The following is a 26518-nucleotide window of genomic DNA, read 5'->3' as shown; positions in this document are numbered from 1 at the left end:
CGAGTAAAATGAGCTGGAGAGGCTGCATCACCAAAGAAGGAAATTCAAAACATCCCTCATGAAACGTTGAAGTAAATTATGAGAACCAGCAAAGATTGGGCCTTGGTAGCTCATTCGGTAGAGCTTCAGACTTTTATTATGAGGGTCCAGCGTTCAAGTCCCTATTAGGGCTCTTACTTTGGCTCAAGATGTTTGCTTCCCAATGAATAACAAAAAGAAGAATAAAGAATGCAGAACGGGTCAGGGAAATGGAAGAACGATGACAATATCATCTTTGCTAAAGAGAAACAGCCATGGAGAATTGTCAAGAAGTTTGCATCATTTTCAGTTAATGTTAAAATTCTCTCCTGACATTGTCCTGTATTATACCACAATAGATTTCTGGTCATGTTCACTCACTTCCCAGTTCGACCAATCATTTCCTGTTTGTTTACTAATCCCATGCAGAACTGCTACAAATCCAGCATTTCCAGTAATAAATGCGATTTTACAGTTCCAAAGAATGTTTTAATATGCACTCGGAAGGCCCGTATGAGATGGCAAGAAAACTGATGTTGAATCAAAATGATTGAAATCTGTTCTAAACTTGCATGCGAAGCTTGCATGGTGGTGCTGTGGCTTAGATGGTTAAAGCGCCTGTCTCGTAAACAGGAGATCCTGAGTTCAAATCTCAGCAGTGCCTTCAATGGAAATTAACGGCAGGAGTGATGCTGAACATTTCATGGTAAATGCAGAAAATGTTGGCACAAGCCCTGCAACGCGAACCTTAAAGCTTGCATTCCCATGTGTGCTAAAGCAATTTTTTCAAACCTTTAAACTCACATTTTCCGCTCATCTTCAATTTTGCTCACCTACACCATCGCATTTCCTCCTCGCTTCAGCCTTGTAGAAGGATATCGCGCATTTGAAACTTTAACTCTGTGTCTGGCACCACGGATAACCTCAGAATTTTAAACATTTTATCCTCTCACTTTTAGTTTCTCTGGCAGATTTGCAGCATCCGCGGTATTTTCCTTTGAGTCCAGAATAGGATTTACCTCAAGAAAACATGGAGGAACATTTTAAATGTATAGCATCGACAACACAGTGTAACGATTGAATGATTAACTGATTTGCTCTGCCTAAGAGTGACCCTGACTTCAAAAAATTGCTCAGTTCTCTCTTCCCAGATGCCGCCAGAACCGCTGAGATTTTCCATCTTTTCCCCTTTTTCTTTGAGATTTCACATCCGCAGTAATTTGCTTTTATATTGAACAATTTCTGATGCTGTACGTTAGCAAGAACAATTTGGGCGGGAGAAATAGCGATCCGTTTTGCATGAAGATTTGCTGCTGACAAACCTATTTCCACCCAAAAACTTTGAGATTTTGACACTTTGCAACTTGACTGGTTAACCTTACTTGCATTCACACTCTGCCACAACAAACACTAGAAGACACCCTTTACTCTCTCTCACAATACAATCTTTGTGTCTTTGTAGCTTCCCACTTATATTTCATCGAATTAGACGTAATCTTCAAAGCCTTGAAGTGACAGTGCAGGTCCGGGGGTAACAACTGATGTCACATCACAAGTCACTGGTAAGAAGCGAGTAGTTGGTGCAAGCTGAAGAATTTGTGAAAGGAAGCCAAACGGAGGCTGCTGCCATGCCTGTGATTAAAACGAGCTGGAGACGCTGCATCACCAAAGAAGGAAATTCAAAACATCCCTCTTGAGACTTTGAAGTAACTTATGAGAACCAGCAAAGATTAGTCCTTGGTAGCTCATTCGGTAGAGCTTCAGACTTTTATTATGAGGGTCCAGCGTTCAAGTCCCTATCAGGGCTCTTACTTTGGCTCAAGACGTTTGCTTACCAATGAACAACAAAAAAGAAGAATAAAGAATGCAGACCGGGTCAGGAAAAATGGAAGAACGGTGACAATATCATCTTTGCTAAAGTGCAACAGCCGTGGAGAATTGTCAAGAAGTTTGCTTCATTTTCAGTTCATGTTAAAACTCTCTCCTGACATTGTCCTGTATTAAACCACAATAGATTTCTGGTCATGTTCACTCACTTCCCAGTTCGACCAATCATTTCCTGTTTGTTTACTAATCCCATGCAGAACTGCTACAAATCCAGCATTTCCAGTAATAAGTGCAATTTTACAGATTCAAAGACCAGTGCCAATTAATATTTTAATTTGCACTCGCAAGGCCCGTATGAGATGTCATGAAAACTGATGTTGAATCGAAATGATTGAAATCTGTTCTAAACTTGCACGCTAAGCTGGCATGCTGGTGCAGTGGCTTAGATGGTTAAAGCGCCTGTCTAGTAAACAGGAGATCCTGAGATTCAATCTCAGCAGTGCCTTCAATGGAAATTAACAGCTGGAGTGATGCTCAACATTTCAAGGTGAATGCAGTAAATGTTGGCACAATCCCTGCAACACGAACCTTAAAGCTCGCTTTCCCTTGTGTGCTGAAGCACTTTTTTCAAACCTTTAAACTCACATTTTCCGCACATCTTCAATTTTGCTCACCTACACCATCGCATTTCCTCCTCGCTTCAGCCTTGTTGAAGGATATCGCGCATTTGAAACTTTAACTCTGTGTCTGGCACCACGGATATCCTCAGATTTTTAAAGATTTTATCCTCTCACTTTTAGTTTCTCTTGCAGATTTGCAGCATCCACGGTATTTTCCTTTGAATGCATAATAGGATTTACCTCAAGAAAACCTGGAGGATCATTTTAAAAGTATAGCAACGACAACAGAGTGTAACGATTGAATGATTAACTGATTTGCTCTGCCTAAGAGTGACCCTGAGTCGAAAAAATTGCTAAGTTCTCTCTTCACAGATGCCGCCAGAACCGCTGAGATTTTCCATCTTTTCCCCTTTTTCTTTGAGATTTCACATCCGCAGTAATTTGCTTTTATATTGAACAATTTCTGTTGCAGTACGTTAGCAAGAACAATTCGGGCGGGAGAAATAGCGGTCCGTTTTGCATGAAGATTTGGTGCTGACAAATCTATTTCCACCCAAAAACTTTGAGAATTTGACACTTTGCAACTTGACTGGTTAACCTTACTTGCATTCACACTCTGCCACAACAAACACCAGATGACACCCTTTACTCTCTCTTACAATACAATCTGTGTCTTTGTAGCTTCCCACTTATATTTCACCAAATTAAACGTAATCTTCATAGCCTTGAAGTGACAGTGCAGGACCGGGGGTAACCACTGTTGTCACATCACAAGTCACTGGTAAGAAGCGAGTAGTTGGTGCAAGCTGAAGAATTTGAGAAAGGAAGCCAAACGGAGGCTTCTGCTGTGCCTGCGAGTAAAATGAGCTGGAGAGGCTGCATCACCAAAGAAGGAAATTCAAAACATCCCTCATGAGACGTTGAAGTAAATTATGAGAACCAGCAAAGATTAGGCCGTGGTAGCTCATTCGGTAGAGCTTCAGACTTTTATTATGAGGGTCCAGCGTTCAAGTCCCTATCAGGGCTCTTACTTTGGCTCAAGATGTTTGCTTCCCAATGAACAACAAAAAAGAAGAATAAAGAATGCAGAACGGGTCAGGGAAAATGGAAGAACGGTGACAATATCATCTTTGCTAAAGAGCTACAGCCATGGAGAATTGTCAAGAAGTTTGCATCATTTTCAGTTAATGTTAAAATTCCCTCCTGACATTGTCCTGTATTATACCACAATAGATTTCTGGTCATGTTCACTCACTTCCCAGTTCGACCAATCATTTCCTGTTTGTTTACTTATCCCATGCAGAACTGCTACAAATCCAGCATTTCCAGTAATAAATGCAATTTTACAGTTCCAAAGAATTTTTTAATATGCACTCGGAAGGCCCGTATGAGATGGCAAGAAAACAGATGTTGAATCAAAATGATTGAAATCTGTTCTAAACTTGCACACGAAACTCGCATGCTGGTGTTGTGGCTTAGATGGTTAAAGCGCCTGTCTAGTAAACAGGAGATCCTGAGTTCAAATCTCAGCAGTGCCTTCAATGGAAATTAACAGCTGGAGTGATGCTCAACATTTCATGGTAAATGCAGAAAATGTTGGCGCAATCCTGCAACGCGAACCTTAAAGCTTGCATTCCCTTGTGTGCTGAAGCAATTTTTTCAAACCTTTAAACTCACATTTTCCGCTCATCTTCAATTTTGCTCACCTACACCATCGCATTTCCTCCTCGCTTCAGCCTTGTAGAAGGATATCGCGCATTTGAAACTTTAACTCTGTGTCTGGCACCACAGATAACCTCAGAATTTTAAAGATTTTATCCTCTCACTTTTAGTTTCTCTTGCAGATTTGCAGCATCCGCGGTATTTTCCTTTGAATGCATAATAGGATTTACCTCAAGAAAACCTGGAGGAACATTTTAAAAGTATAGCAACGACAACAGAGTGTAACGATTGAATGATGAACTGATTTGCTCTGCCGAAGAGTCACCCTGAGTCGAAAAAATTGCTCAGTTCTCTCTTCCCAGATGCCGCCAGAACCGCTGAGATTTTCCATCTTTTCCCCTTTTTCTTTGAGATTCCACATCCGCAGCAATTTGCTTTTATATTGAACAATTTCTGATGCTGTACGTTAGCAAGAACAATTCGGGCCGGAGAAATAGCGGTCCGTTTTGCATGAAGATTTGGTGCTGACAAATCTATTTCCACCCAAAAACTTTGAGATTTTGACACTTTGCAACTTGACCGGTTAACCTTACTTGCATTCACACTCTGCCACAACAAACGCCAGATGACACCGTTTACTCTCTCTCACAATACAATCTGTGTCTTTGTAGCTTCCCACTTATATTTCACCGAATTAAACGTAACATTCAAAGCCTTGAAGTGACAGTGCAGGTCCGGGGGTAACAACTGATGTCACATCACAAGTCACTGGTGAGAAGCGAGTAGTTGGTGCAAGCTGAAGAATTTGTGAAAGGAAGCCAAACGGAGGCTGCTGCTCTGCCTGCGAGTAAAATGAGCTGGAGAGGCTGCATCACCAAAGAAGGAAATTCAAAACATCCCTCATGAGACGTTGAAGTAAATTATGAGAACCAGCAAAGATTGGGCCTTGGTAGCTCATTCGGTAGAGCTTCATACTTTTATTATGAGGGTCCAGCGTTCAAGTCCCTATCAGGGCTCTTACTTTGGCTCAAGACGTTTGCTTCCCAATGAACAACAAAAAAGAAGAATAAAGAATGCAGAACGGGTCAGGGAAAATGGAAGAACGGTGACAATATCATCTTTGCTGAAGTGCAACAGCCATGGAGAATTGTCTAGAAGTTTGCTTCATTTTCAGTTCATGTTAAAATTCTCTCCTGACATTGTCCTGTATTATACCACAATAGATTTCTGGTCATGTTCACTCACTTCCCAGTTCGACCAATCATTTCCTGTTTGTTTACTTATCCCATGCAGAACTGCTACAAATCCAGCATTTCCAGTAATAAATGCAAGTTTACAGTTTCAAAGACTAGTGCCAATGAATATTTTAATTTGCACTCGGAAGGCCCGTATGAGATGTCAGGAAAACTGATGTTGAATCAAAATGATTGAAATCTGTTCTAAACTTGCACACTAAGCATGCATGCTGGTGCTGTGGCTTAGATGGTTAAAGCGCCTGTCTAGTAAACAGGAGATTCTGAGTTCAAATCTCAGCAGTGCCTTCAATGGAAATTAACAGCTGGAGTCATGCCTGACATTTCATGGTAAATGCAGATAAAGTTGGCACAACCCCTGCAATGCGAACCTTAAAGCTCGCTTTTCCTTGTGTGCTGAAGCAATTTTTTCAAACCTTTAAACTCACATTTTCCGCTCATCTTCAATTTTGCTCACCTACACCATCGCATTTCCTCCTCGCTTCAGCCTTGTAGAAGGATCACGCGCATTTGAAACTTTAACTCTGTATCTGGCACCACGGATAACCTCAGAATTTTAAAGATTTTATCCTCTCACTTTTAATTTCTCTTGCAGATTTGCAGCATCCGCGGTATTTTCCTTTGAATGCATAATAGGATTTCCCTCAAGAAAACCTGGAGGAACATTTTAAAAGTATAGCAACGACAACAGAGTGTAACGATTGAATGATGAACTGATTTGCTCTGCCGAAGAGTCACCCTGAGTCGAAAAAATTGCTCAGTTCTCTCTTCCCAGATGCCGCCAGAACCGCTGAGATTTTCCATCTTTTCCCCTTTTTCTTTGAGATTTCACATCCGCAGCAATTTGCTTTTATATTGAACAATTTCTGTTGCTGTACGTTAGCAAGAACAATTCGGGCGGGAGAAATAGCGGTCCGTTTTGCATGAAGATTTGGTGCTGACAAATCTATTCCCACCCAAAAACTTTGAGATTTTACACTTTGCAACTTGACCGGTTAACCTTACTTGCATTCACACTCTGCCACAACAAACACCAGATGACACCCTTTACTCTCTCTCACAATACAATCTGTGTCTTTGTAGCTTCCCACTTATATTTCACCGAATTAAACGTAACCTTCAAAGCCTTGAAGTGACAGTGCAGGTCCGGGGGTAACAACTGATGTCACATCACACGTCACTGGTGGGAAGCGAGTAGTTGGTGCAAGCTGAAGAATTTGTGAAAGCAAGCCAAACGGAGGCTGCTGCTATGCCTGCGAGTAAAATGAGCTGGAGAGGCTGCATCACCAAAGAAGGAAATTCAAAACATCCCTCATGAAACGTTGAAGTAAATTATGAGAACCAGCAAAGATTGGGCCTTGGTAGCTCATTCGGTAGAGCTTCAGACTTTTATTATGAGGGTCCAGCGTTCAAGTCCCTATTAGGGCTCTTACTTTGGCTCAAGATGTTTGCTTCCCAATGAATAACAAAAAGAAGAATAAAGAATGCAGAACGGGTCAGGGAAATGGAAGAACGGTGACAATATCATCTTTGCTAAAGAGAAACAGCCATGGAGAATTGTCAAGAAGTTTGCATCATTTTCAGTTAATGTTAAAATTCTCTCCTGACATTGTCCTGTATTATACCACAATAGATTTCTGGTCATGTTCACTCACTTCCCAGTTCGACCAATCATTTCCTGTTTGTTTACTAATCCCATGCAGAACTGCTACAAATCCAGCATTTCCAGTAATAAATGCGATTTTACAGTTCCAAAGAATGTTTTAATATGCACTCGGAAGGCCCGTATGAGATGGCAAGAAAACTGATGTTGAATCAAAATGATTGAAATCTGTTCTAAACTTGCACGCTAAACTTGCATGGTGGTGCTGTGGCTTAGATGGTTAAAGCGCCTGTCTCGTAAACAGGAGATCCTGAGTTCAAATCTCAGCAGTGCCTTCAATGGAAATTAACGGCTGGAGTGATGCTGAACATTTCATGGTAAATGCAGAAAATGTTGGCACAATCCCCGCAACGCGAACCTTAAAGTTTGCTTTCCCATGTGTGCTAAAGCAATTTTTTCAAACCTTTAAACTCACATTTTCCGCTCATCTTCAATTTTGCTCACCTACACCATCGCATTTCCTCCTCGCTTCAGCCTTGTAGAAGGATATCGCGCATTTGAAACTTTAACTCTGTGTCTGGCACCACGGATAACCTCAGAATTTTAAAGATTTTATCCTCTCACTTTTAGTTTCTCTGGCAGATTTGCAGCATCCGCGGTATTTTCCTTTGAGTCCAGAATAGGATTTACCTCAAGAAAACCTGGAGGAACATTTTAAATGTATAGCAACGACAACACAGTGTAACGATTGAATGATTAACTGATTTGCTCTGCCTAAGAGTGACCCTGACTTCAAAAAATTGCTCAGTTCTCTCTTCCCAGATGCCGCCAGAACCGCTGAGATTTTCCATCTTTTCCCCTTTTTCTTTGAGATTTCACATCCGCAGTAATTTGCTTTTATATTGAACAATTTCTGATGCTGTAGGTTAGCAAGAACAATTCGGGCGGGAGAAATAGCGATCCGTTTTGCATGAAGATTTGCTGCTGACAAACCTATTTCCACCCAAAAACTTTGAGATTTTGACACTTTGCAACTTGACTGGTTAACCTTACTTGCATTCACACTCTGCCACAACAAACACTAGAAGACACCCTTTACTCTCTCTCACAATACAATCTTTGTGTCTTTGTAGCTTCCCACTTATATTTCATCGAATTAGACGTAATCTTCAAAGCCTTGAAGTGACAGTGCAGGTCCGGGGGTAACAACTGATGTCACATCACAAGTCACTGGTAAGAAGCGAGTAGTTGGTGCAAGCTGAAGAATTTGTGAAAGGAAGCCAAACGGAGGCTGCTGCCATGCCTGTGATTAAAACGAGCTGGAGACGCTGCATCACCAAAGAAGGAAATTCAAAACATCCCTCTTGAGACTTTGAAGTAACTTATGAGAACCAGCAAAGATTAGTCCTTGGTAGCTCATTCGGTAGAGCTTCAGACTTTTATTATGAGGGTCCAGCGTTCAAGTCCCTATCAGGGCTCTTACTTTGGCTCAAGACGTTTGCTTACCAATGAACAACAAAAAAGAAGAATAAAGAATGCAGACCGGGTCAGGAAAAATGGAAGAACGGTGACAATATCATCTTTGCTAAAGTGCAACAGCCGTGGAGAATTGTCAAGAAGTTTGCTTCATTTTCAGTTCATGTTAAAACTCTCTCCTGACATTGTCCTGTATTAAACCACAATAGATTTCTGGTCATGTTCACTCACTTCCCAGTTCGACCAATCATTTCCTGTTTGTTTACTTATCCCATGCAGAACTGCTACAAATCCAGCATTTCCAGTAATAAGTGCAATTTTACAGATTCAAAGACCAGTGCCAATTAATATTTTAATTTGCACTCGCAAGGCCCGTATGAGATGTCAGGAAAACTGATGTTGAATCGAAATGATTGAAATCTGTTCTAAACTTGCACGCTAAGCTGGCATGCTGGTGCAGTGGCTTAGATGGTTAAAGCGCCAGTCTAGTAAACAGGAGATCCTGAGTTTCAATCTCAGCAGTGCCTTCAATGGAAATTAACAGCTGGAGTGATGCTCAACATTTCAAGGTGAATGCAGTAAATGTTGGCACAATCCCTGCAACACGAACCTTAAAGCTCGCTTTCCCTTGTGTGCTGAAGCACTTTTTTCAAACCTTTAAACTCACATTTTCCGCACATCTTCAATTTTGCTCACCTACACCATCGCATTTCCTCCTCGCTTCAGCCTTGTTGAAGGATATCGCGCATTTGAAACTTTAACTCTGTGTCTGGCACCACGGATATCCTCAGATTTTTAAAGATTTTATCCTCTCACTTTTAGTTTCTCTTGCAGATTTGCAGCATCCACGGTATTTTCCTTTGAATGCATAATAGGATTTACCTCAAGAAAACCTGGAGGATCATTTTAAAAGTATAGCAACGACAACAGAGTGTAACGATTGAATGATTAACTGATTTGCTCTGCCTAAGAGTGACCCTGAGTCGAAAAAATTGCTAAGTTCTCTCTTCACAGATGCCGCCAGAACCGCTGAGATTTTCCATCTTTTCCCCTTTTTCTTTGAGATTTCACATCCGCAGTAATTTGCTTTTATATTGAACAATTTCTGTTGCAGTACGTTAGCAAGAACAATTCGGGCGGGAGAAATAGCGGTCCGTTTTGCATGAAGATTTGGTGCTGACAAATCTATTTCCACCCAAAAACTTTGAGAATTTGACACTTTGCAACTTGACTGGTTAACCTTACTTGCATTCACACTCTGCCACAACAAACACTAGAAGACACCCTTTACTCTCTCTCACAATACAATCTTTGTGTCTTTGTAGCTTCCCACTTATATTTCACCGAATTAAACGTAATCTTCATAGCCTTGAAGACACAGTGCAGGACCGGGGGTAACAACTGTTGTCACATCACAAGTCACTGGTAAGAAGCGAGTAGTTGGTGCAAGCTGAAGAATTTGAGAAAGGAAGCCAAACGGAGGCTGCTGCTCTGCCTGCGAGTAAAATGAGCTGGAGAGGCTGCATCAACAAAGAAGGAAATTCAAAACATCCCTCATGAGACGTTGAAGTAAATTATGAGAACCAGCAAAGATTGGGCCTTGGTAGCTCATTCGGTAGAGCTTCATACTTTTATTATGAGGATCCAGCGTTCAAGTCCCTATCAGGGCTCTTACTTTGGCTCAAGATGTTTGCTTCCCAATGAACAACAAAAAAGAAGAATAAAGAATGCAGAACGGGTCAGGGAAAATGGAAGAACGGTGACAATATCATCTTTGCTAAAGAGCTACAGCCATGGAGAATTGTCAAGAAGTTTGCATCATTTTCAGTTAATGTTAAAATTCTCTCCTGACATTGTCCTGTATTATACCACAATAGATTTCTGGTCATGTTCACTCACTTCCCAGTTCGACCAATCATTTCCTGTTTGTTTACTTATCCCATGCAGAACTGCTACAAATCCAGCATTTCCAGTAATAAATGCAATTTTACAGTTCCAAAGAATTTTTTAATATGCACTCGGAAGGCCCGTATGAGATGGCAAGAAAACTGATGTTGAATAAAAATGATTGAAATCTGTTCTAAACTTGCACCCTAACCTTGCATGCTGGTCCTGTGGCTTAGATGGTTAAAGTGCCTGTCTAGTAAACAGGAGATCCTGAGTTTCAATCTCAGCAGTGCCTTCAATGGAAATTAACAGCTGGAGTGATGCTGAACATTTCATGGTAAATGCAGAAAATGTTGGCGCAATCCTGCAACGCGAACCTTAAAGCTTGCATTCCCATGTGTGCTGAAGCAATTTTTTCAAACCTTTAAACTCACATTTTCCGCTCATCTTCAATTTTGCTCACCTACACCATCGCATTTCCTCCTCGCTTCAGCCTTGTAGAAGGATATCGCGCATTTGAAACTTTAACTCTGTGTCTGGCACCACGGATAACCTCAGAATTTTAAAGATTTTATCCTCTCACTTTTAGTTTCTCTTGCAGATTTGCAGCATCCGCGGTATTTTCCTTTGAATGCATAATAGGATTTACCTCAAGAAAACCTGGAGGAACATTTTAAAAGTATAGCAACGACAACAGAGTGTAACGATTGAATGATGAACTGATTTGCTCTGCCGAAGAGTCACCCTGAGTCGAAAAAATTGCTCAGTTCTCTCTTCCCAGATGCCGCCAGAACCGCTGAGATTTTCCATCTTTTCCCCTTTTTCTTTGAGATTCCACATCCGCAGCAATTTGCTTTTATATTGAACAATTTCTGATGCTGTACGTTAGCAAGAATAATTCGGGCGGGAGAAATAGCGGTCCGTTTTGCATGAAGATTTGGTGCTGACAAATCTATTTCCACCCAAAAACTTTGAGATTTTGACACTTTGCAACTTGACCGGTTAACCTTTCTTGCATTCACACTCTGCCACAACAAACGCCAGATGACACCGTTTACTCTCTCTCACAATACAATCTGTGTCTTTGTAGCTTCCCACTTATATTTCACCGAATTAAACGTAACCTTCATAGCCTTGAAGTGACAGTGCAGGTCCGGGGGTAACAACTGATGTCACATCACAAGTCACTGGTGAGAAGCGAGTAGTTGGTGCAAGCTGAGGAATTTGTGAAAGGAAGCCAAACGGAGGCTGCTGCTATGCCTGCGAGTAAAATGAGCTGGAGAGGCTGCATCACCAAAGAAGGAAATTCAAAACATCCCTCATGAGACGTTGAAGTAAATTATGAGAACCAGCAAAGATTGGGCCTTGGTAGCTCATTCGGTAGAGCTTCATACTTTTATTATGAGGGTCCAGCGTTCAAGTCCCTATCAGGGCTCTTACTTTGGCTCAAGACGTTTGCTTCCCAATGAACAACAAAAAAGAAGAATAAAGAATGCAGAACGGGTCAGGGAAAATGGAAGAACGGTGACAATATCATCTTTGCTGAAGTGCAACAGCCATGGAGAATTGTCTAGAAGTTTGCTTCATTTTCAGTTCATGTTAAAATTCTCTCCTGACATTGTCCTGTATTATACCACAATAGATTTCTGGTCATGTTCACTCACTTCCCAGTTCGACCAATCATTTCCTGTTTGTTTACTTATCCCATGCAGAACTGCTACAAATCCAGCATTTCCAATAATAAATGCAAGTTTACAGTTTCAAAGACTAGTGCCAATGAATATTTTAATTTGCACTCGGAAGGCCCGTATGAGATGTCAGGAAAACTGATGTTGAATCAAAATGATTGAAATCTGTTCTAAACTTGCACCCTAAGCATGCATGCTGGTGCTGTGGCTTAGATGGTTAAAGCGCCTGTCTAGTAAACAGGAGATCCTGAGTTCAAATCTCAGCAGTGCCTTCAATGGAAATTAACAGCTGGAGTCATGCCTGACATTTCATGGTAAATGCAGATAATGTTGGCACAATCCCTGCAACGCGAACCTTAAAGCTCGCTTTTCCTTGTGTGCTGAAGCAATTTTTTCAAACCTTTAAACTCACATTTTCCGCTCATCTTCAATTTTGCTCACCTACACCATCGCATTTCCTCCTCGCTTCAGCCTTGTAGAAGGATCACGCGCATTTGAAACTTTAACTCTGTATCTGGCACCACGGATAACCTCAGAATTTTAAAGATTTTATCCTCTCACTTTTAATTTCTCTTGCAGATTTGCAGCATCCGCGGTATTTTCCTTTGAATGCATAATAGGATTTCCCTCAAGAAAACCTGGAGGAACATTTTAAAAGTATAGCAACGACAACAGAGTGTAACGATTGAATGATGAACTGATTTGCTCTGCCGAAGAGTCACCCTGAGTCGAAAAAATTGCTCAGTTCTCTCTTCCCAGATGCCGCCAGAACCGCTGAGATTTTCCATCTTTTCCCCTTTTTCTTTGAGATTTCACATCCGCAGCAATTTGCTTTTATATTGAACAATTTCTGTTGCTGTACGTTAGCAAGAACAATTCGGGCGGGAGAAATAGCGGTCCGTTTTGCATGAAGATTTGGTGCTGACAAATCTATTCCCACCCAAAAACTTTGAGATTTTACACTTTGCAACTTGACCGGTTAACCTTACTTGCATTCACACTCTGCCACAACAAACACCAGATGACACCCTTTACTCTCTCTCACAATACAATCTGTGTCTTTGTAGCTTCCCACTTATATTTCACCGAATTAAACGTAACCTTCAAAGCCTTGAAGTGACAGTGCAGGTCCGGGGGTAACAACTGATGTCACATCACAAGTCACTGGTGGGAAGCGAGTAGTTGGTGCAAGCTGAAGAATTTGTGAAAGCAAGCCAAACGGAGGCTGCTGCTATGCCTGCGAGTAAAATGAGCTGGAGAGGCTGCATCACCAAAGAAGGAAATTCAAAACATCCCTCATGAAACGTTGAAGTAAATTATGAGAACCAGCAAAGATTGGGCCTTGGTAGCTCATTCGGTAGAGCTTCAGACTTTTATTATGAGGGTCCAGCGTTCAAGTCCCTATTAGGGCTCTTACTTTGGCTCAAGACGTTTGCTTCCCAATGAACAACAAAAAAGAAGAATAAAGAATGCAGAACGAGTCAGGGAAAATGGAAGAACGGTGACAATATCATCTTTGCTGAAGTGCAACAGCCATGGAGAATTGTCTAGAAGTTTGCTTCATTTTCAGTTCATGTTAAAATTCTCTCCTGACATTGTCCTGTATTATACCACAATAGATTTCTGGTCATGTTCACTCACTTCCCAGTTCGACCAATCATTTCCTGTTTGTTTACTTATCCCATGCAGAACTGCTACAAATCCAGCATTTCCAGTAATAAATGCAAGTTTACAGTTTCAAAGACTAGTGCCAATGAATATTTTAATTTGCACTCGGAAGGCCCGGATGAGATGTCAGGAAAACTGATGTTGAATCAAAATGATTGAAATCTGTTCTAAACTTGCACGCTAAGCATGCATGCTGGTGCTGTGGCTTAGATGGTTAAAGTGCCTGTCTAGTAAACAGGAGATCCTGAGTTCAAATCTCAGCAGTGCCTTCAATGGAAATTAACGGCTGGAGTGATACTGAACATTTCATGGTAAATGCAGAAAATGTTGGCACAATCCCTGCAACGCGAACCTTAAAGCTTGCATTCCCATGTGTGCTAAAGCAATTTTTTCAGACATTTAAACTCACATTTTCCGCTCATCTTCAATTTTGCTCACCTACGCCATCGCATTTCCTCCTCGCTTCAGCCTTGTAGAAGGATATCGCGCATTTGAAACTTTAACTCTGTATCTGGCACCACGGATAACCTCAGAATTTTAAAGATTTTATCCTCTCACTTTTAGTTTCTCTAGCAGATTTGCAGCATCCGCGGTATTTTCCTTTGAGTCCAGAATAGGATTTACCTCAAGAAAACCTGGAGGAACATTTTAAAAGTATAGCAACGACAACAGAGTGTAACGATTGAATGATTAACTGATTTGCTCTGCCTAAGAGTGACCCTGACTTCAAAAAATTGCTCAGTTCTCTCTTCCCAGATGCCGCCAGAACCGCTGAGATTTTCCATCTTTTCCCCTTTTTCTTTGAGATTTCACATCCGCAGTAATTTGGTTTTATATTGAACAATTTCTGTTGCTGTACGTTAGCAAGAACAATTCGGGCGGGAGAAATAGCGGTCCGTTTTGCATGAAGATTTGCTGCTGACAAACCTATTTCCACCCAAAAACTTTGAGATTTTGACACTTTGCAACTTGACCGGTTAACCTTACTTGCATTCACACTCTGCCACAACAAACACTAGAAGACACCCTTTACTCTCTCTCACAATACAATCTTTGTGTCTTTGTAGCTTCCCACTTATATTTCACCGAATTAAACGTAATCTTCATAGCCTTGAAGACACAGTGCAGGACCGGGGGTAACAACTGTTGTCACATCACAAGTCACTGGTAAGAAGCGAGTAGTTGGTGCAAGCTGAAGAATTTGAGAAAGGAAGCCAAACGGAGGCTGCTGCTCTGCCTGCGAGTAAAATGAGCTGGAGAGGCTGCATCAACAAAGAAGGAAATTCAAAACATCCCTCATGAGACGTTGAAGTAAATTATGAGAACCAGCAAAGATTGGGCCTTGGTAGCTCATTCGGTAGAGCTTCATACTTTTATTATGAGGATCCAGCGTTCAAGTCCCTATCAGGGCTCTTACTTTGGCTCAAGATGTTTGCTTCCCAATGAACAACAAAAAAGAAGAATAAAGAATGCAGAACGGGTCAGGGAAAATGGAAGAACGGTGACAATATCATCTTTGCTAAAGAGCTCCAGCCATGGAGAATTGTCAAGAAGTTTGCATCATTTTCAGTTAATGTTAAAATTCTCTCCTGACATTGTCCTGTATTATACCACAATAGATTTCTGGTCATGTTCACTCACTTCCCAGTTCGACCAATCATTTCCTGTTTGTTTACTAATCCCATGCAGAACTGCTACAAATCCAGCATTTCCAGTAATAAATGCGATTTTACAGTTCCAAAGAATGTTTTAATATGCACTCGGAAGGCCCGTATGAGATGGCAAGAAAACTGATGTTGAATCAAAATGATTGAAATCTGTTCTAAACTTGCATGCTAAGCTTGCATGTTGGTGCTGTGGCTTAGATGGTTAAAGCGCCTGTCTCGTAAACAGGAGATCCTGAGTTCAAATCTCAGCAGTGCCTTCAATGGAAATTAACGGCTGGAGTGATGCTGAACATTTCATGGTAAATGCAGAAAATGTTGGCACAATCCCTGCAACGCGAACCTTAAAGCTTGCATTCCCATGTGTGCTAAAGCAATTTTTTCAAACCTTTAAACTCACATTTTCCGCTCATCTTCAATTTTGCTCACCTACACCATCGCATTTCCTCCTCGCTTCAGCCTTGTAGAAGGATATCGCGCATTTGAAACTTTAACTCTGTGTCTGGCACCACGGATAACCTCAGAATTTTAAAGATTTTATCCTCTCACTTTTAGTTTCTCTGGCAGATTTGCAGCATCCGCGGTATTTTCCTTTGAGTCCAGAATAGGATTTACCTCAAGAAAACATGGAGGAACATTTTAAATGTATAGCATCGACAACACAGTGTAACGATTGAATGATTAACTGATTTGCTCTGCCTAAGAGTGACCCTGACTTCAAAAAATTGCTCAGTTCTCTCTTCCCAGATGCCGCCAGAACCGCTGAGATTTTCCATCTTTTCCCCTTTTTCTTTGAGATTTCACATCCGCAGTAATTTGCTTTTATATTGAACAATTTCTGATGCTGTACGTTAGCAAGAACAATTCGGGCGGGAGAAATAGCGATCCGTTTTGCATGAAGATTTGCTGCTGACAAACCTATTTCCACCCAAAAACTTTGAGATTTTGACACTTTGCAACTTGACTGGTTAACCTTACTTGCATTCACACTCTGCCACAACAAACACTAGAAGACACCCTTTACTCTCTCTCACAATACAATCTTTGTGTCTTTGTAGCTTCCCACTTATATTTCATCGAATTAGACGTAATCTTCAAAGCCTTGAAGTGACAGTGCAGGTCCGGGGGTAACAACTGATGTCACATCACAAGTCACTGGTAAGAAGCGAGTAGTTGGTGCAAGCTGAAGAATTTGTGAAAGGAAGCCAAACGGAGGCTGCTGCCATGCCTGTGATTAAAACGAGCTGGAGACGCTGCATCACCAAAGAAGGAAATTCAAAACATCCCTCTTGAGACTTTGAAGTAACTTATGAGAACCAGCAAAGATTAGTCCTTGGTAGCTCATTCGGTAGAGCTTCAGACTTTTATTATGAGGGTCCAGCGTTCAAGTCCCTATGAGGGCTCTTACTTTGGCTCAAGACGTTTGCTTACCAATGAACAACAAAAAAGAAGAATAAAGAATGCAGACCGGGTCAGGAAAAATGGAAGAACGGTGACAATATCATCTTTGCTAAAGTGCAACAGCCGTGGAGAATTGTCAAGAAGTTTGCTTCATTTTCAGTTCATGTTAAAACTCTCTCCTGACATTGTCCTGTATTAAACCACAATAGATTTCTGGTCATGTTCACTCACTTCCCAGTTCGACCAATCATTTCCTGTTTGTTTACTTATCCCATGCAGAACTGCTACAAATCCAGCATTTCCAGTAATAAGTGCAATTTTACAGATTCAAAGACCAGTGCCAATTAATATTTTAATTTGCACTCGCAAGGCCCGTATGAGATGTCAGGAAAACTGATGTTGAATCGAAATGATTGAAATCTGTTCTAAACTTGCACGCTAAGCTGGCATGCTGGTGCAGTGGCTTAGATGGTTAAAGCGCCAGTCTAGTAAACAGGAGATCCTGAGTTTCAATCTCAGCAGTGCCTTCAATGGAAATTAACAGCTGGAGTGATGCTCAACATTTCAAGGTGAATGCAGTAAATGTTGGCACAATCCCTGCAACACGAACCTTAAAGCTCGCTTTCCCTTGTGTGCTGAAGCACTTTTTTCAAACCTTTAAACTCACATTTTCCGCACATCTTCAATTTTGCTCACCTACACCATCGCATTTCCTCCTCGCTTCAGCCTTGTTGAAGGATATCGCGCATTTGAAACTTAAACTCTGTGTCTGGCACCACGGATATCCTCAGATTTTTAAAGATTTTATCCTCTCACTTTTAGTTTCTCTTGCAGATTTGCAGCATCCACGGTATTTTCCTTTGAATGCATAATAGGATTTACCTCAAGAAAACCTGGAGGATCATTTTAAAAGTATAGCAACGACAACAGAGTGTAACGATTGAATGATTAACTGATTTGCTCTGCCTAAGAGTGACCCTGAGTCGAAAAAATTGCTAAGTTCTCTCTTCACAGATGCCGCCAGAACCGCTGAGATTTTCCATCTTTTCCCCTTTTTCTTTGAGATTTCACATCCGCAGTAATTTGCTTTTATATTGAACAATTTCTGTTGCAGTACGTTAGCAAGAACAATTCGGGCGGGAGAAATAGCGGTCCGTTTTGCATGAAGATTTGGTGCTGACAAATCTATTTCCACCCAAAAACTTTGAGAATTTGACACTTTGCAACTTGACTGGTTAACCTTACTTGCATTCACACTCTGCCACAACAAACACCAGATGACACCCTTTACTCTCTCTTACAATACAATCTGTGTCTTTGTAGCTTCCCACTTATATTTCACCGAATTAAACGTAATCTTCATAGCCTTGAAGTGACAGTGCAGGACCGGGGGTAACAACTGTTGTCACATCACAAGTCACTGGTAAGAAGCGAGTAGTTGGTGCAAGCTGAAGAATTTGTGAAAGGAAGCCAAACGGAGGCTGCTGCTCTGCCTGCGAGTAAAATGAGCTGGAGAGGCTGCATCAACAAAGAAGGAAATTCAAAACATCCCTCATGAGACGTTGAAGTAAATTATGAGAACCAGCAAAGATTGGGCCTTGGTAGCTCATTCGGTAGAGCTTCATACTTTTATTATGAGGATCCAGCGTTCAAGTCCCTATCAGGGCTCTTACTTTGGCTCAAGATGTTTGCTTCCCAATGAACAACAAAAAAGAAGAATAAAGAATGCAGAACGGGTCAGGGAAAATGGAAGAACGGTGACAATATCATCTTTGCTAAAGAGCTACAGCCATGGAGAATTGTCAAGAAGTTTGCATCATTTTCAGTTAATGTTAAAATTCTCTCCTGACATTGTCCTGTATTATACCACAATAGATTTCTGGTCATGTTCACTCACTTCCCAGTTCGACCAATCATTTCCTGTTTGTTTACTTATCCCATGCAGAACTGCTACAAATCCAGCATTTCCAGTAATAAATGCAAGTTTACAGTTTCAAAGACTAGTGCCAATGAATATTTTAATTTGCACTCGGAAGGCCCGTATGAGATGTCAGGAAAACTGATGTTGAATCAAAATGATTGAAATCTGTTCTAAACTTGCACGCTAAGCATGCATGCTGGTGCTGTGGCTTAGATGGTTAAAGCGCCTGTCTAGTGAACAGGAGATCCTGAGTTCAAATCTCAGCAGTGCCTTCAATGGAAATTAACGGCTGGAGTGATACTGAACATTTCATGGTAAATGCAGAAAATGTTGGCACAATCCCTGCAACGCGAACCTTAAAGCTTGCATTCCCATGTGTGCTAAAGCAATTTTTTCAGACCTTTAAACTCACATTTTCCGCTCATCTTCAATTTTGCTCACCTACACCATCGCATTTCCTCCTCGCTTCAGCCTTGTAGAAGGATATCGCGCATTTGAAACTTTAACTCTGTATCTGGCACCACGGATAACCTCAGAATTTTAAAGATTTTATCCTCTCACTTTTAGTTTCTCTAGCAGATTTGCAGCATCCGCGGTATTTTCCTTTGAGTCCAGAATAGGATTTACCTCAAGAAAACCTGGAGGAACATTTTAAAAGTATAGCAACGACAACAGAGTGTAACGATTGAATGATTAACTGATTTGCTCTGCCTAAGAGTGACCCTGACTTCAAAAAATTGCTCAGTTCTCTCTTCCCAGATGCCGCCAGAACCGCTGAGATTTTCCATCTTTTCCCCTTTTTCTTTGAGATTTCACATCCGCAGTAATTTGCTTTTATATTGAACAATTTCTGTTGCTGTACGTTAGCAAGAACAATTCGGGCGGGAGAAATAGCGGTCCGTTTTGCATGAAGATTTGCTGCTGACAAACCTATTTCCACCCAAAAACTTTGAGATTTTGACACTTTGCAACTTGACTGGTTAACCTTACTTGCATTCACACTCTGCCACAACAAACACTAGAAGACACCCTTTACTCTCTCTCACAATACAATCTTTGTGTCTTTGTAGCTTCCCACTTATATTTCATCGAATTAGACGTAATCTTCAAAGCCTAGAAGTGACAGTGCAGGTCCGGGGGTAACAACTGATGTCACATCACAAGTCACTGGTAAGAAGCGAGTAGTTGGTGCAAGCTGAAGAATTTGTGAAAGGAAGCCAAACGGAGGCTGCTGCTATGCCTGCGAGTAAAATGAGCTGGAGAGGCTGCATCACCAAAGAAGGAAATTCAAAACATCCCTCATGAGACTTTGAAGTAAATCATGAGAACCAGCAAAGATTGGGCCTAAGTAGCTCATTCGGTAGAGCTTCATACTTTTATTATGAGGATCCAGCGTTCAAGTTCCTCTCAGGGCTCTTACTTTGGCTCAAGACGTTTGCTTCCCAATGAACAACAAAAAAGAAGAATGAATTAATGCAGAACGGGTCAGGGAAAATGGAAGAACAGTGACAATATCATCTTTGCTGAAGTGCAACAGCCATGGAGAATTGTCTCGAAGTTTGCTTCATTTTCAGTTCATGTTAAAATTCTCTCCTGACATTGTCCTGTATTATACCACAATAGATTTCTGGTCATGTTCACTCACTTCCCAGTTCGACCAATCATTTCCTGTTTGTTTACTTATCCCATGCAGAACTGCTACAAATCCAGCATTTCCAGTAATAAATGCAAGTTTACAGTTTCAAAGACTAGTGCCAATGAATATTTTAATTTGCACTCGGAAGGCCCGTAGGAGATGTCAGGAAAACTGATGTTGAATCAAAATGATTGAAATCTGTTCTAAACTTGCACGCTAAGCTTGCATGCTGGTGCTGTGGCTTGGATGGTTAAAGCGCCTGTCTAGTAAACGGGACATCCTGAGTTCAAATCTCAGCAGTGCCTTCAATGGAAATTAGCTGCTGGAGAAATGCCTGACATTTTCATGGTAAATGCAGAAAATGTTGGCACAATCCCTGCAACGCGAACCTTAAAGCTCGCTTTACCTTGTGTGCTGAAGCAATTTTTTCAAACCTTTAAACTCACATTTTCCGCTCATCTTCAATTTTGCTCACCTACACCATCGCATTTCCTCCTCGCTTCAGCCTTGTAGAAGGATCACGCGCATTTGAAACTTTAACTCTGTATCTGGCACCACGGATAACCTCAGAATTTTAAAGATTTTATCCTCTCACTTTTCATTTCTCTTGCAGACTTGCAGCATCCGCGGTATTTTCCTTTGAATGCATAATAGGATTTCCCTCAAGAAAACCTGGAGGAACATTTTAAAAGTATAGCAACGACAACAGAGTGTAACGATTGAATGATGAACTGATTTGCTCTGCCGAAGAGTCACCCTGAGTCGAAAAAATTGCTCAGTTCTCTCTTCCCAGATGCCGCCAGAACTGCTGAGATTTTCCATCTTTTCCCCTTTTTCTTTGAGATTTCACATCCGCAGCAATTTGCTTTTATATTGAACAATTTCTGTTGCTGTACGTTAGCAAGAACAATTCGGGCGGGAGGAATAGCGGTCCGTTTTGCATGAAGATTTGGTGCTGACAAATCTATTTCCACCCAAAAACTTTGAGATTTTGACACTTTGCAACTTGACCGGTTAACCTTACTTGCATTCACACTCTGCCACAACAAACGCCAGATGACACCGTTTACTCTCTCTCACAATACAATCTGTGTCTTTGTAGATTCCCACTTATATTTCACCGAATTAAACGTAACCTTCAAAGCCTTGAAGTGACAGTGCAGGTCCGGGGGTAACAACTGATGTCACATCACAAGTCACTGGTGAGAAGCGAGTAGTTGGTGCAAGCTGAAGAATTTGTGAAAGGAAGCCAAACGGAGGCTGCTGCTATGCCTGCGAGTAAAATGAGCTGGAGAGGCTGCATCACCAAAGAAGGAAATTCAAAACATCCCTCATGAGACGTTGAAGTAAATTATGAGAACCAGCAAAGATTGGGCCTTGGTAGCTCATTCGGTAGAGCTTCATACTTTTATTATGAGGGTCCAGCGTTCAAGGCCCTATCAGGGCTCTTACTTTGGCTCAAGACGTTTGCTTCCCAATGAACAACAAAAAAGAAGAATAAAGAATGCAGAACGGGTCAGGGAAAATGGAAGAACGGTGACAATATCATCTTTGCTGAAGTGCAACAGCCATGGAGAATTGTCTAGAAGTTTGCTTCATTTTCAGTTCATGTTAAAATTCTCTCCTGACATTGTCCTGTATTATACCACAATAGATTTCTGGTCATGTTCACTCACTTCCCAGTTCGACCAATCATTTCCTGTTTGTTTACTTATCCCATGCAGAACTGCTACAAATCCAGCATTTCCAGTAATAAATGCAAGTTTACAGTTTCAAAGACTAGTGCCAATGAATATTTTAATTTGCACTCGGAAGGCCCGTATGAGATGTCAGGAAAACTGATGTTGAATCAAAATGATTGAAATCTGTTCTAAACTTGCACGCTAAGCTTGCATGCTGGTGCTGTGGCTTAGATGGTTAAAGCGCCTGTCTAGTAAACAGGAGATCGTGAGTTCCAATCTCAGCAATGCCTTCAATGGAAATTAACAGCTGGAGTAATTCCTGACATTTCATGGTAAATGCAGAAAATGTTGGCACAATCCCTGCAACGCGAACCTTAAAGCTTGCTTTTCCTTGTGTGCTGAAGCAATTTTTTCGAACCTTTAAACTCACATTTTCCGCTCATCTTCAATTTTGCTCACCGACACCATCGCATTTCCTCCTCGCTTCAGCCTTGTAGAAGGGTCACGCGCATTTGAAACTTTAACTCTGTATCTGGCACCACGGATAACCTCAGAATTTTAAAGATTTTATCCTCTCACTTTTAATTTCTCTTGCAGATTTGCAGCATCCGCCGTATTTTCCTTTGAATGCATAATAGGATTTCCCTCAAGAAATCATGTCCCTATCAGGGCTCTTACTTTGGCTCAAGACGATTGCTTCCCAATGAACAACAAAAAAGAAGAATAAAGAATGCAGAACGGGTCAGGGAAAATGGAAGAACGGTGACAATATTATCTTTGCTAAAGAGCAACAGCCATGGAGAATTGTCAAGAAGTTTGCTACATTTTCAGTTCATGTTAAAATTCTCTCCTGACATTGTCCTGTATTAAACCACAATAGATTTCTGGTCATGTTCACTCTCTTCCCAGTTCAACCAATCATTTCCTGTTTGTTTACTTATCCCATGCAGAACTGCTACAAATCCAGCATTTCCAGTAATAAATGCAATTTTACAGTATCAAAGACTAGTGCCACTGAATATTTTAATTTGCACTCGGTATGAGATGTCAGGAAAACTGATGTTGAATCAAAATGATTGAAATCTGTTCTAAACTTGCAAGCTGAGCTTGCCTGCTGGTGCTGTGGCTTAGATGGTTAAAGCGCCTGTCTAGTAAACAGGAGATCCTGAGATTCAATCTCAGCAGTGCCTTCAATGGAAATTAACAGCTGGAGTGATGCTCAACATTTCAAGGTGAATGCAGTAAATGTTGGCACAATCCCTGCAACATGAATGTTCAAGCTCGCTTTCCCTTGTGTGCTGAAGGACTTTTTTTCAAACCTTTAAACTCCCATTTTCCACTCATCTTCAATTTTGCTCACCTACACCATCGCATTTCCTCCTCGCTTCAGCCTTGTTGAAGGATATCGCGCATTTGAAACTTTAACTCTGTGTCTGGCACCACGGATATCCTCAGACTTTTAAAGATTTTATCCTCTCACTTTTAGTTTCTCTTGCAGATTTGCAGCATCCGCGGTATTTTCCTTTGAGTCCAGAATAGGATTTACCTCAAGAAAACCTGGAGGAACATTTTAAATGTATAGCAACGACAACACAGTGTAACGATTGAATGATTAACTGATTTGCTCTGCCTAAGAGTGACCCTGACTTCAAAAAATTGCTCAGTTCTCTCTTCCCAGATGCCGCCAGAACCGCTGAGATTTTCCATCTTTTCCCCTTTTTCTTTGAGATTTCACATCCGCAGTAATTTGCTTTTATATTGAACAATTTCTGTTGCTGTACGTTAGCAAGAACAATTCGGGCGGGAGAAATAGCGGTCCGTTTTGCATGAAGATTTGCTGCTGACAAACCTATTTCCACCCAAAAACTTTGAGATTTTGACACTTTGCAACTTGACTGGTTAACCTTACTTGCATTCACACTCTGCCACAACAAACACTAGAAGACACCCTTTACTCTCTCTCACAATACAATCTTTGTGTCTTTGTAGCTTCCCACTTATATTTCATCGAATTAGACGTAATCTTCAAAGCCTTGAAGTGACAGTGCAGGTCCGGGGGTAACAACTGATGTCACATCACAAGTCACTGGTAAGAAGCGAGTAGTTGGTGCAAGCTGAAGAATTTGTGAAAGGAAGCCTAACGGAGGCTGCTGCCATGCCTGTGATTAAAATGAGCTGGAGAGGCTGCATCACCAAAGAAGGAAATTCAAAACATCCCTCATGAGACTTTGAAGTAACTTATGAGAACCAGCAAAGATGAGGCCTTTGTAGCTCATCAGGTAGAGGTTCAGACTTTTAATCTGAGGCGCCAGTGTTCATGTCCCTATCAGGGCTCTTACTTTGGCTCAAGGCGTTTGCTTCCCAATGAACAACAAAAAAGATGAATAAAGAATGCAGACCGGGTCAGGAAAAATGGAAGAACGGTGACAATATCATCTTTGCTAAAGTGCAACAGCCGTGGAGAATTGTCAAGAAGTTTGCTTCATTTTCAGTTCATGTTAAAACTCTCTCCTGTCATTGTCCTGTATTAAACCACAATAGATTTCTGGTCATGTTCACTCACTTCCCAGTTCGACCAATCATTTCCTGTTTGTTTACTTATCCCATGCAGAACTGCTACAAATCCAGCATTTCCAGTCATAAGTGCAATTTTACAGATTCAAAGACCAGTGCCAATTAATATTTTAATTTGCACTCGCAAGGCCCGTATGAGATGTCAGGAAAACTGATGTTGAATCGAAATGATTGAAATCTGTTCTAAACTTGCACGCTAAGCTGGCATGCTGGTGCTGTGGCTTAGATGGTTAAAGCGCCTGTCTAGTAAACAGGAGATCCTGAGTTCAAATCTCAGCAGTGCCTTCAATGGAAACTAACAGCTGGAGTGATGCTCAACATTTCAAGGTGAATGCAGTAAATGTTGGCACAATCCCTGCAACATGAATGTTCAAGCTCGCTTTCCCTTGTGTGCTGAAGCACTTTTTTCAAACCTTTAAACTCCCATTTTCCGCTCATCTTCAATTTTGCTCACCTACACCATCGCATTTCCTCCTCGCTTCAGCCTTGTTGAAGGATATCGCGCATTTGAAACTTTAACTCTGTGTCTGGCACCACGGATATCCTCAGACTTTTAAAGATTTTATCCTCTCACTTTTAGTTTCTCTTGCAGATTTGCAGCATCCACGGTATTTTCCTTTGAATGCATAATAGGATTTACCTCAAGAAAACCTGGAGGATCATTTTAAAAGTATAGCAACGACAACAGAGTATAACGATTGAATGATTAACTGATTTGCTCTGCCTAAGAGTGACCCTGAGTCGAAAAGATTGCTCAGTTCTCTCTTCACAGATGCTGCCAGAACCGCTGAGATTTTCCATCTTTTCCCCTTTTTCTTTGAGATTTCACATCCGCAATAATTTGCTTTTATATTGAACAATTTCTGTTGCTGTACATTAGCAAGAACAATTCGGGCGGGAGAAATAGCAGTCCATTTTGCATGAAGATTTGGCGCTGACAAATCTATTTCCACCCAAATACTTTGAGATTTTGACACTTTCCAACTTGACCGGTTTACCTTACTTGCATTCACACTCTGCCACAACAAACACCAGATGACACCCTTTACTCTCTCTCACAATACAATCTGTGTCTTTGTAGCTTCCCACTTATATTTCACCGAATTAAACGTAATCTTCAAAGCCTTGAAGTGACAGTGCAGGTCCGGGGGTGACAGCTGTTGTCACATCACAAGTCACTGGTAAGAAGCGAGTAGTTGGTGCAAGCTGAAGAATTTGTGAAAGGAAGCCAAACGGAGGCTTCTGCTGTGCCTGCGAGTAAAATGAGCTGGAGAGGCTGCATCACCAAAGAAGGAAATTCAAAACATCCCTCATGAGACGTTGAAGTAAATTATGAGAAGCAGCAAAGATTAAGCCTTGGTAGCTCATTCGGTAGAGCTTCAGACTTTTATTATGAGGGTCCAGCGTTCAAGTCCCTATCAGGGCTCTTACTTTGGCTCAAGATGTTTGCTTCCCAATGAACAACAAAAAAGAAGAATAAAGAATGCAGAACGGGTCAGGGTAAATGGAAGAACGGTGACAATATCATCTTTGCTAAAGAGCAACAGCCATGGAGAATTGTCAAGAAGTTTGCATCATTTTCAGTTAATGTTAAAATTCTCTCCTGACATTGTCCTGTATTATACCACAATAGATTTCTGGTCATGTTCACTCACTTCCCAGTTCGACCAATCATTTCCTGTTTGTTTACTAATCCCATGCAGAACTGCTACAAATCCAGCATTTCCAGTAATAAATGCAATTTTACAGTTCCAAAGAATGTTTTAATATGCACTCGGAAGGCCCGTATGAGATGGCAAGAAAACTGATGTTGAATCAAAATGATTGAAATCTGTTCTAAATTTGCATGCGAAGCATGCATGGTGGTGCTGTGGCTTAGATGGTTAAAGCGCCTGTCTAGTAAACAGGAAATCCTGAGTTCAAATCTCAGCAGTACCT

At 41.2% G+C, this 26518-nt stretch overlaps 10 non-coding genes across 10 annotated transcripts; all 10 read left to right on the top strand.

The window, feature by feature from the left end:
* The first annotated feature begins 608 nt into the window (after positions 1-608).
* Positions 609-682, top strand: trnat-cgu (transfer RNA threonine (anticodon CGU)). The gene has a single exon. It is a non-coding gene; the product is annotated as a tRNA-Thr (tRNA).
* A 3247-nt stretch (positions 683-3929) lies between these two features.
* Positions 3930-4003, top strand: trnat-agu (transfer RNA threonine (anticodon AGU)). Its single transcript has one exon. It is a non-coding gene; the product is annotated as a tRNA-Thr (tRNA).
* Positions 4004-5594: 1591 nt separating this feature from the next.
* trnat-agu (transfer RNA threonine (anticodon AGU)) lies at positions 5595-5668 on the top strand. Its single transcript has one exon. It is a non-coding gene; the product is annotated as a tRNA-Thr (tRNA).
* A 1576-nt stretch (positions 5669-7244) lies between these two features.
* On the top strand, positions 7245-7318 carry trnat-cgu (transfer RNA threonine (anticodon CGU)). The gene has a single exon. It is a non-coding gene; the product is annotated as a tRNA-Thr (tRNA).
* Positions 7319-12232: 4914 nt separating this feature from the next.
* trnat-agu (transfer RNA threonine (anticodon AGU)) lies at positions 12233-12306 on the top strand. Its single transcript has one exon. It is a non-coding gene; the product is annotated as a tRNA-Thr (tRNA).
* A 1591-nt stretch (positions 12307-13897) lies between these two features.
* trnat-agu (transfer RNA threonine (anticodon AGU)) lies at positions 13898-13971 on the top strand. The gene has a single exon. It is a non-coding gene; the product is annotated as a tRNA-Thr (tRNA).
* Positions 13972-15552: 1581 nt separating this feature from the next.
* Positions 15553-15626, top strand: trnat-cgu (transfer RNA threonine (anticodon CGU)). The gene has a single exon. It is a non-coding gene; the product is annotated as a tRNA-Thr (tRNA).
* Positions 15627-18886: 3260 nt separating this feature from the next.
* trnat-agu (transfer RNA threonine (anticodon AGU)) lies at positions 18887-18960 on the top strand. Its single transcript has one exon. It is a non-coding gene; the product is annotated as a tRNA-Thr (tRNA).
* Positions 18961-24791: 5831 nt separating this feature from the next.
* On the top strand, positions 24792-24865 carry trnat-agu (transfer RNA threonine (anticodon AGU)). Its single transcript has one exon. It is a non-coding gene; the product is annotated as a tRNA-Thr (tRNA).
* A 1579-nt stretch (positions 24866-26444) lies between these two features.
* Positions 26445-26518, top strand: trnat-agu (transfer RNA threonine (anticodon AGU)). Its single transcript has one exon. It is a non-coding gene; the product is annotated as a tRNA-Thr (tRNA).

The sequence above is a fragment of the Scyliorhinus torazame genome, chromosome 4 (assembly GCF_047496885.1).
Source record: "Scyliorhinus torazame isolate Kashiwa2021f chromosome 4, sScyTor2.1, whole genome shotgun sequence".
NCBI lineage: Eukaryota > Metazoa > Chordata > Chondrichthyes > Carcharhiniformes > Scyliorhinidae > Scyliorhinus > Scyliorhinus torazame.
This window is presented reverse-complemented; position numbering and strand designations above follow the sequence as displayed.